Source organism: Aythya fuligula, chromosome 8 (assembly GCF_009819795.1).
Source record: "Aythya fuligula isolate bAytFul2 chromosome 8, bAytFul2.pri, whole genome shotgun sequence".
NCBI classification, from domain to species: domain Eukaryota; kingdom Metazoa; phylum Chordata; class Aves; order Anseriformes; family Anatidae; genus Aythya; species Aythya fuligula.
The window spans coordinates 7,085,150-7,096,739 of record NC_045566.1 but is presented as its reverse complement, the minus strand read 5'-3'; positions in this window follow the sequence as shown (position 1 = coordinate 7,096,739).

Genomic DNA, 11,590 nt, shown 5'->3' with positions numbered 1-11,590 from the left:
CACCCCTGGGGGTGCCCCTTTCTCTCCAAGGGAAGCTACTTGGGCTCCTCCATTTGGTGCCTCAACATGCCCAAGTGTGACTCTAGGCATGATTTTTCTTGAGCACATGGTGCCAGTCTGACTGCGAGGTTCGTACCACTCCCTCCAGGCAGTGTTACAAAATGCAGTCCCCGTTACATCTATGAGCTCAAAGCAGCCACCTCCAGCTGAGCTATGGCCACTGCTAATAATGTAGTGTCTCAGAAAGGGACAGTGGCTGACACAATCTGGAGGACAAAGGACACCAACAAAGCAGTTGCCTTGGCTGGACGGTGAATGAGCCACCCCTTCAGCTCTGGAAAGCCCCACACACAGTTCAAGGCACATGTCTGCACCTTGCTAGGCTTCCTCCCTCCACCCTGTTTAACGGTGTGACATGAAAGCTCCAGCCCAAGCCAGGAGGACAGGCACATGCAGAATGTAGCTATTTACCTTGCAGGTTTTTAAACCCACAGAATTCAAACAGGTTATGTAAAGCAGCAAAATCTACACAATTTAAATTGGCCTGACTTCTGAAAGCTGCAGGTTCCAGGACCTGAAAGAAAGCCTGCAGCTAGACTGAGTATCCGAGGGAGGTCCTTTCGGCACACAAAGATCAAGCAGGAACTGAAATTCAAACACACCTTTACACCTAGTTTTTATCTAATTTCAGTTTCACGCAAAATAATGTTGCCCTAGAAATAAAACCCCTCCATACGTCTGCCACGGCTCTACAATGGCCATTTAGCGGCGCAGTAAAGCGAAGCACCAGGTACGTGCAGCTCTTTGTGTCACTCGCAACATGCCTTCCAATTCTAGAGAGCTGCTGGCATGTCCTCCAACAGGGTTTCTTGTTACATGGCTTAAGAGGTTGGTCATCTTTCTGCTAATAAGACCCGTGTAGAGGAACGGGACACAAGTAGAAAGCGCTGCACGCTAAAATCCAGCCAGCTCAGGACACCAGAAATAGGATCTACGCAGCTCTGCAAAATGAATTTTTATGATTTTCCCAGCTTAACATGGTAGCATTAATATTTCATTACTAGATTTCACTATGATTTTGGTCCTGTTACTGTCTCAACCAATTTATTGCTTGAGAAGTTATTTTTAATCTTCAGCAGTAACTGAGAATATACCCTCAGAAAACCTTTCCCCATGTGGAATTTCTTTGCTGTTTCGTTACAATTGAGGTGATGCTGTATCCCACAGCTCTTTACAAGAACAAAATATATACGGCATTTTTAAGTGGGTGGGGAGGGAGGCCTAGCGCTCAGTTTCTAGCTCAAAAGTTTGTGTTACCCACTTGTCTTAATTTTTAATTATAGAATTTCAGGCACTAAGGATGGGGAAGATGAGTTAAAAAGACATGATCTCATACAAAGAGGCTGACTTTAGCTCTGGGCTCTCCGTCCGGCTGGCCCCTAGGGTACTGCAGAACTGGCGCACCAGCAACGTGCCTTTGAAAAGTGAAGGTGTGTGTCTGGGCTCTGCCTCCAAGAAAGTTGAGGGTACAAAGGCACAGGCAGCGTTAGGCCAGATTTGTTCTTCTCAAGGTTTGTGATTTAGGGCCCTGTGTCTCAGAGCCAGCCCTGGCAGCCAGAAAATGAGAAAAGGTCAGTGGCTGCACAGGTTATTGTCCTGAATGTTTTGGGGATAGATAAGATGGGAGGGGGGTGCAGGAAATTCTCCACCAACCACTGACATGAAGCAAACTGACCCCTCACTGTCCAGGAAACCCAGGTGGTTCCCAAAGGGACAGTGAGAGGCACAGGGCAGTCAGCAGGTCCTGCGAAATCAGCTCCCATTAAATCAGAGACTTTGCCTGTTTGTCCCCGTGGATGTAAATCCAAAATGTTCCCCTGCATGCTGGCAGAAATCCACAGGGCCTCCTACTTCACAATCTGCCCAGGGTCTTCCACAAATTCACCCTGGAGCAATACAGTTGCGCACAGTCCTTTGTGCATGCCAGAATGACACGCCTAAGCCCATGCAGGTACCCGTCTCTGAAACGTATCCTCACCAGCTCAACCACGGGAAAAAGGCAGTGTTGGTTCAGTGGCTGTAGGTGTGCAGCCTGACAGAACACCATCATCTGTAGACACTTTTTCGTGACCCAGACTCAGTGTGACTTGGTGCAACAACTTCACCCTTGTCTCTCTGAACACCACTTTGTCCTCCTCCTCTTCCCATCTCTGCATGAGCCTGAAGGATGACTCTGCTTCTCCTCCTTTATCAGCTTATCTAGAAAATATCTGTTCTTCCCCTCTGTCATGTCACCACAGCTACAGTCAAAACAGCACCCTAACCCAAAGACAGCCTGAAAGGATAACTGTGTTACACATCTACAAATAAGCCCAAGCTTCAGCGCCGTGTATTTAACGATAGTGACATATGTCAACAGCACTCTGTCAGATCTCAGTACACATAAGGTACCTGCTTTTTGAGGGTTTTTACTGTTCAAGCACTTCTAAAAACCTCTTCCTTGGCAATCACAGCTCTTCTAATTTGGGGATTTAAAGCTGATTCAAAGCAGAAACATAGAACACGAATGTTTCACTCTGATATTTCACACTTCTCAAAAATCTCCCAGCCTGCTGGTGAGTGGCCCCAAACAGAATAGATACAGATGAGTGCATCAGTGTTCATAAAAGGCTGTTTGGGGGAGAAACCAGGAGGTGGGCTCATACTTATGCCTTTAACGGACTCCAGAAATGACACTATTCCAAATCAAATGGTCTAACTTTGACACTTACAGCACCAAACAACTTGTAAAAGCCTTCTTAGATTCTAAATATTGGGTATATTCTTCACAGGGAAGATGAGCAGCAGAGTCAGACTTTCCAGTGAAAATGTTTTCTCCTGTAATCTTTCCTGAGCTGAGAATTGTAACGAGTGCAAGGAAATTACAAGCTGCTATAAAAATTACAGAGACTAAAACTACCATTTTATCCTGCATTAGAACAATTTTAACATTGTTAGAGGAATACATCTTAGCAATTTTAAAATTATTTGAGTCATGACAGAAAGACTCACAACTGCAATATTTATCTTTCAGATTCATCTTAGGGTGTTCCTGAAGACTTGTGAGATGTCACATTATATAGCATTTTGTGGGGACTGGAGAAAGTCACTTTGACAAGTAAAGCATGTAAATTGGAGCCATTGATTATGGAGGATTTAATTTTATCTATTCTGTATTCATAGTACGATAAATAAAAAAGACTTCAGTGGTCACTGTAGGACTGCAACAACTTCTACAGAAAAGCAATTTATAGTTGCATATTTTTTAACTGTGAGCTTTGGCATACATTTGATTAAATTCTGCTTTCCAGAGCACTTAATGAGAATTCTAATTCTCTGGAGATTTCTACAGGCATGACAGGTAAAGAGGAGTCTATCAAGTCATAGCTGTGATTGTTAGTGCAAGGAGCTAGCTCCTTTGAAGAGAAATAAAATTCATAAGCATACATGCATATCTTTTAATATTGCCAAGACAGACATATTGGCAGAGCAATAAATACTACAAAGATTTATTACTCACTCTATTTACCAACATATACAAATCCAAGTGATTCTTGTGAGGTACAACATCTTTCAGGAATGTGCTTGAACCGAGTGGCTCGAGAAACCCATACTTATTTTGGGTTCTGCCAAAGAATTTGGGGTTGATTCAGTCTCTAACATTCAACAAGTCATCCCAGACTTCAAATTAAGTAAGGAGTTTAATATTTTACACCCACTTTTCAGATGGGGACCCAGAGGCATACGGGCGAGAGATCTGCCTTGGAAAATAACTGGGCTACCAGTAAAGCTGGGAGAAGAGTGCAGAGCTTTGAAGCTGCACTCCAAAGCTCAGCCATGAGGTCCCAGTATTACTCTTCAGGTGAGTATACTTTTCCTGCTGCCATTACCATTAGTCCTGGAACTAAACTGGATTCAGAACCCCCTCCTCCCCCCAAACATATAAACACACATAATGAACCTTAGTATTTATTATTTCAGTTCTCACTATTTGAAGTTGTTGTTTTTTAACAGTGGCCAATGCTCAGTATCTAATTCTTACACTGGAATTAAAAACAAAAACACAAACATGCACACAAAACAAAAATAAAAATAAAAGGAAGAAGAAGAAAAAAAAAAAAAGCACATGAAAAGAACAGATTAAATATAGCTTGTGCTTATGCTGATTTCCAGAAATAGGTTAATAAACACTGCCTGGATGAAAGGAGCCTCAAGCGTTAAAGAAAGAAATCAGAAGGTCTCACTTAAGTGATTTTTTGGCAGGAATCAAATTAACGAATATAATATGGATTGCTGACAAGGTGCTTGATCATTCTCTGCAGTAAGGATTTTTTTATGTATATATTATATTTATTTATAGATATATATGCATGAGTTTGTGTATGAGTTGATTCCATTAACACTTCATTTGATAATGATAAATGGCATTTTTATTTAAAAGGAAAATATTAAGAAGTCCTGATTTGCAAGAGCAAGTTAGACTATGTGCCATTACTGTGACATGCTGCATTTTCGTCTCCTTTAAAAAACACAAGCCGTCAGTACAGGACTCTGCTAGTAGAAAAGTACACAAACATTTTATTTAGTCCATAGGCAATTTTCCTCTAATTCAATCTGCAAATGACATAAAGTTGTTGGGATTTTTTTTTGGGTGTGTATGTGGGTTTTTTCTTTTTCTTTTTTAGGAGGAAAGTGGAGGATAAAATGAAAAGAGAGACACAAAAGAGACTTAATGAGATCATGGAACTCTTTCTTAAGCAGTACAGCATCTTAATTTCTGGTAAATTCAAGCAACCTCCATCTGGGGGTTGATTCTGTCAGTCTGTATCTATGTCTGTCTGCCTTTATCCATCTCTCTAGGCATTCCTCGCTGTGGCTTGGGAGCACCACTGAAGGAAACAGGAGCGCTGTATGCAGCGTAGCTGCAGAATCCAGCCCCTGTTTGACAATGATCGGGTCTGACATTGACAAGCACTTATACCCCATTCTCCGGCTCTTTTTGTTTGGCCTTGGATACACGTGTTGTCTGGCAAAAGTTAAAAATAAAACATTTAGGGCTACACTGTGGTCAGTTCTCATGTGCCTCCGCAGTGCGAGGGGGAGGGAAGGGAGGGTGGAAGCAGCCAGGGCTCAGCCTTCTGCACCACTCGCAGCAAGGTCAGCCAGAGCTGCTGCGAGAGCAGTTGGTGCCACCCACAGCACAGGGCTCCCCATGAAAGATGTTTCCCTCTCAGAAGTAAATCACCTGAAAGGTCTAAGGGACGTTAAGGCATTGCCCCCAGTGAGTCAGGCAGCAGATTTAGCTGGCCACACCCTGATGCAACCAGCCCCTGAGCCTCAGGGCTCTCTGCAAATTTTCCATTGAAACTTTCATGGGAAGTATCTGATTTCCTTGAAAATGTCAGCATGTTTTCATTTCATTCTGCTAGACAAATTGAATAAGGGAAATGGAAGAGATATGAGCAGAAACCCAGAAAACGTAATGGCTGGGGGAAGGGAAGGCATTCAATTTGTCAATGAGATGCCAATATTTTCAGCTAAACATTTTGGATTAAAGTAACGACTAGTCAACCGAACACCTGGGGAAACCCACCTCTTATTTATGACCAGCTCCATCTCAGCTCGTTATGAAGTACAGCTGATTGCTTCCCTTTGCTTCTCAGTGCAATGGGAATAGGTAAAACATTCTTCCCCAGATCCCAAATTTGCTAGGGCTGGAGAATCTCCTTGCCACCCCAGTCTGCTTGCTAAAGCTGCAGAATTGTCATAATCCTGCTCTGGATCAGAGGTTTATATGGGGTTAAAAGCTGAAATGGTTTTGTATTAATGTGGAATCAGAATGAATGGGAACAGCCCACTGGAGCAGCTACAGCATGCAGACATGCTGCTGAATCCCTCGGACAAACCCATTTCCATCACTGAATTAGTCAGAGGGGTTCTCGCCACTGCTCCTGTTGAAGGCTTTTCCAGAAACTCGTATCTTTCATTAATAACCCTTCTCCTAAATACAGGGTAAATTACTAATGAGCAGTTTGTACTTCTTTGTTTATGTAACAATATTGTCAAAGCTTAAAATGTTCCTCTTCACTCCTGTCATGTTTATGGCTGTTTCTTTGAAGCCTTCAGTACGCTAAGGCACAATCCGTGAACACATCAAACTAGTCACCTTTCTAGGATGAGTTTCTTTCAAACACAGGTGGTCACAGGTAGTCACCATATTCCTGCAGAAGTCTTACCACAGCTTTCTTCGGGTCATTAATTCTTCCCTATCTCAACTAGAAATCCTTCTTTTGAAATAGTGCCAAAATATATGCCCAATTCTCCTGTATCAGTCCAACTGACAAGCCTTACCTTATATTAGAAATTGTCATTAGTCCCAAGCTACGTGACCTTGCTACTTGAACCGTTGAATGTAATCCCATTTATATTTCCCCAATCCTTTAGGATATTCTATTTTTCTGTATGCTCTGAGCCTCCTTGCTATTGACAATCCCTCCCAACTTCAGCCATCAGCACATTTCTCTAGCAGGTTCTTATTCTTTTTGTGCCTAGTTGATTAATGAAAATATTAACGGATATAGGTCCCCAGACTGTGCCTTCAGAAACTCCATTTTTATCTCCCTCTAACTTGGTATTTCTTCTTTCAGCATCATCTGTTATCTGCTTTAGCCAGTTCCTACCCATTTTACAATTCTAGGCCTAATCTTCATCTTTTCCAGTCAAATGATTCTCCGTGTAGCTCTGTGTCAGATGCTTCTCTCACAGTGTATATACATCACATCTATTGCCATTTTATTTGTCTAAAAAGATCAGGATAATCTAAAGAAAGATTATCAAGATAATCCAGTAAATCTGCTTTTGGTAAACTGATACTGTGTTATCCCACGTCTTCCATTTGCTGTGTTTTCTATTGCTCTTCTTTCCAAAATCACTGCAATGCCTTGCATGCTACTGATGTCACGCTAATATGCCTATGCTTAACTAGATGACAGTTTTCTCCTATCTTAAATATAGGAATCATGTCTGAAATTTCGCATACCACTCCCACTTTAACATATTCCTAAATATCCTTCAAGTAGAAATGCAGTTTCAAATGCCAATTTCTTCTGACTACAGTGACGCAGATCCCCTGAAACAGCACTCCTTGATTTTGATTTTTACTTCTACCTCAAAAGATATCATTTCCATCCTTCCAAATTCACTCCCATAAAGCCAATTTTCTCCCATCCAAGTTCAGAGTCATTGTCCAAATTGAACACTGAGGCACAAAATCATCTAATTTTTTGAAAGCATTTATGCTACCCTTAAACTCATCCTCCCTCTACCCAATGAGACAGTGACTTTCCTCACTCTTATCTAGTTTTCATGCCTAAAAAACCCTACTGTTTGTTTCAACTTCTTTTGCAACTTCTAAGCTGGCATCGATTCTCATTTTACCTCTGCAGTTTGGGATCTTACGCTTCCTCTCAACCAATGTATTTCCACTTCTGGAAGACTCTGCCATTTTGAAATTTCAGACTTTTCTTCCAGTAGAAATACCTGCAATGGAACAATATCAGAAGAACATTTATTCTAAAGCATTGCCAAAATTTGTTATTACCCATTATACGGTATAACGCAATTTCTTTATACTTACTGACTTCAATAGTGCCTTATATTTGAAAGTGTTGCTTCACAGATTCAGTACAGTAGATTTACTGAAGCCTAACATGCATGTCTGATTGGAAAGCAAACTTCTAACCCTGTAAGCAGTTGATATCGCGGATTCTGCATGGCCCACCCGCTATGCATATTGATTGGGCAAAAATGTAACCGTGCAAAGTGTAGCTGCAGCTGGAAATGTCCCTCAATCAAAACAAAGCTACTGGATCCAGATTTAATCTTTCTCTGACTCTGTATCAACTTTGCAAGTCAAAAGAGGGTTTCTCTAATTGTCACCTTTGAAAGCTCACTTTCAGATCTGCAGTCAAACTCAGCCTTTATTTTCTTCTCCCTAATCACCAGCACCACAGACTGTATAATTAGCAAGTGAATGACAATTCAGGACCTGCTGCAAAGCCCAAAGAGTGAGTTCATTTGATGATCAGGCCTTTTAATTGAAACTGCAGAAGGGATATGGCAATCCATCCCCTTCTCCATAGCAATTTTGATTTTGTAAGGCTTTGAGCATACAAGTATATTATGGGGTTGACTGAAGGAAAAACAACACTTTAAAATATACACTTGTCAAAGATTCAAGTTAAACCATGAGGCTGTGCATTTGTAAAGCCCTTCTTCCAGTCATCCTTAGAAAGGTGCAAAGTTCTGGAGCATTACCGGTTTTCAGATCCCATGAATTCCCAGTTTATTTGTATCACAACAAAAGCAAGACCTAAAAACTTTCAAGTGGTCTTAACTGCATTACAGATCTTGTTTCATGAGAAAACTAATGTATTTCTAATATCGCTGTTCGTAATACTAATTCATTCTATTCCTGATATTAAGTATATATTAGATATGCTCTGGGGTGACGTATCATTTGCCACTCATTCTTCTGGACTATATATGACAAAAGCATCCTATTACACCTGTACTAGAGGGAAAAGCACTTGTCTTAAGCTTCTACTTAAATGCAAATCCACCTCTGAACTCTATCACATGTTAAACCGAGGATTAAATGCTGTGACAAATCAGGGTCTAAATTCCAAATTCTATGTAAAAAGTAAGAGTGTGGCTATTGTGGTCTGTAGTGTCACAGACTATATGGCACAGCTCTTCACAGTTATCTCCCCCACTAGTTTCTATATGAGCATTGGTGTCACAATAAACTCACCTTTAGCTATAACTATATTATCTTGGTGTAGCATTTTCATATTTGTATAGTATACGGGAATACCTGTGTAATTCAAATTTGTACACACAGATGATGCCTGACTATAACTGTTAGTACCTACTGGAAGATAAGCATCATACCCAGGTTTCGTATACAGGAATTCAAACTTACGGGATAAATGATTTACTTTATGATGTAATCAAGATATAGCTGCCAAGTCGAAACCAAGTTCACCCTTCCAGCTTCATGTGTGTGGTCAACTCATGTCAATACGATGTATTTAACTCTTTTAGAAACTTTAACCAAAGTCCTACCACCTTGGAAATTTAGATTGTAGATTATCTGCACAGTAGATATTAATTAACATATTAAATATAGCTCCAATCATAATTTCAAGTATCTTACAAGTAGTACACAGCAATATCCCTGCTTTGGTACCACTGAAAAGGCTATTCCTGTCTTAACATGTAGAAAAGATTATTAATGTCCCGTATCCCTGGTCCTGCGGTATTGATTTGCTGCTCCAGTTAACAGGAATGTGTTACTAAGGTAAGTGACTTATCCCTTTCCTTATTGAAGTATTCTCTAGGTGAAGAAATGTGGCTTTCCTATACTGATAAATATCTTGTTTCCATTAGCAAGATGGCAAAAAATAATACATTATCCCCTGCTTCAACATTTCAAATAAACCTGTTTGTTTTGTTCATTGGCTCAGAAAGTGGAACTTTTATTCAGAGAACCAGAAGGCCATATATATAATGAACAGAATATTTTTAAACTACAAAATACTGCTTGGATAATGCAAGTTTCAGCAATAACTTTTTTTTTCTGTCATGGATTTTGCTTTGATTCTCATCTTCTGTTTCATTTAGAATTCCCAGCCCTTCATTATTAAATTATAGCCTAAAAACTATTAAAATTTACCAGTTAGAACTGACAGATACTTTTTCAAAGTGAAAAGATAAGTGTTGATTTATTACAAAAAATATTCACATCCCTACCCTTCACACGTAACCAGCATCTGCCCAGCTTACTCAGAGTAGCTGCTGAATTTACCAGCCCATGCTCCCCCATGACTGTGAGGTGTCATTGCAATGCACTTGTCAACAAGACAAATGCAGCTTCAGGATGTATCCAGGAAGGTATTTCCAAATGCAAAGAACTAACACCATGGCAGAAGGAACAACTATCGCCTCCTCTCAAATATTATGAGTAATTCTGCTCCTCTAATGCAAGAATGGAAAACTCAAACAGGTGCAAAGAACAGGGACAGGAGGGATGAGGGGGGAAATCGAGGAAGAGAGGGAAAATGACTGCAGTCAATGAACAGTTTAACATTAGAAGCACCTTAGAAAGAACAAAAATCTGTGCTACAGGTCAACATTGCCACTAAAGCAAAAAGTATAAATGGGATAAATTTAGGCTAGATATTAGAAGGTTTCTAATCAGAAGAGCAGAGACGTTCCAGAACAACCTTCCAGTAAGAGTAGTGGGGAAATAAAATCCAACTGCTTGTAAAATGGATCTTAATATAAATGTACAGGATTATATGATTTGAGCACCAGTAACAACAGGGGATTGAACTTCCTGCCTGTTTCCATTGTGAATTAACAAAGCAACAATCAGACTTTTACTTGAACTCCGTTATCAATAACAATGTGTAATTTTATGTGGTTTATGTATTGCTAGAGCTGAAGGCCTCTTCCAAACTCGACAAAATACATGCAATGAACACAAAAGCCGCTAACAAGCTGGTGAGTTTTAAAATGTGGTAAAAGTGGAATATGTTAAGGGGAATGAGGTGGAAAGCAACTCAACAACAGCTCAGCCCAGGTGCAAGTTACAGCAGGTCCAAGCTTGGGGGGAAAGCAAGAAGCATCAACTACTGCAAAGCAAAATGCTTTCGTGGAGGGGAAGAGATGGCTCCCAATTCAAAGAGAGCAAAGAAGACTATCTTCACACATCTGTTGTCAACCACTATGTTTAGTGTAAATGGAAAAAAAAAAATCTAGAGGAAGGTCACTTCTTGAGCCATATCTGTGTGGGAAATAGAATCTTCCTCTCATTTCAGAGAGGCATTACAGTACTCGACAATGCCCAAAAAGTACAGTCAAAGCAGTCAGTGAGCCAAATCTTAGCAAAATTGTCATCTATAAGATTGTTATTAATGAATTATTTTGAGAGAATCCACTAGGACAAAAGAAAATCCATATATAAAAACTATTTCTTATGCCAGGCATGAATTTTCTAACTAAAGGTGACAATCCTCATACTCCACTAAAGGTGCACAGAAGTAATAAATCCAGTATTAAATAATAAGTTCACTATGCCTTTGGCTATACAACAGTTTCAGCTGGCTTTCTTTTCCACATTATAACCAGTCACTGATACGTATTCTTTAGATCTGTAATGATAGCACAGAGTTAAATTTAGGAAATATAAGGAGTAGTTCTTTGTGATACTTTTTTTTGACTAGAAACAGACCATAAAGGAACTTATATTTCATTGTGACAATGTTTTCCTATCATTTCACTCAAATTATCATTCATGTACAGTATTTATTTTTAATTTAAAATTAAAACACTGAATAATTAAGTACCATAGAGAATACTAATGTGTGGAACAAAGTGGGACAAATAGACTCTGTCTACAAGATTTCTATGATCCTCTCCCCATTAACATAAGCATGAGTTCTACTGGGTATTTATATATTAGATTTGGCAAGCAATAATACAATGA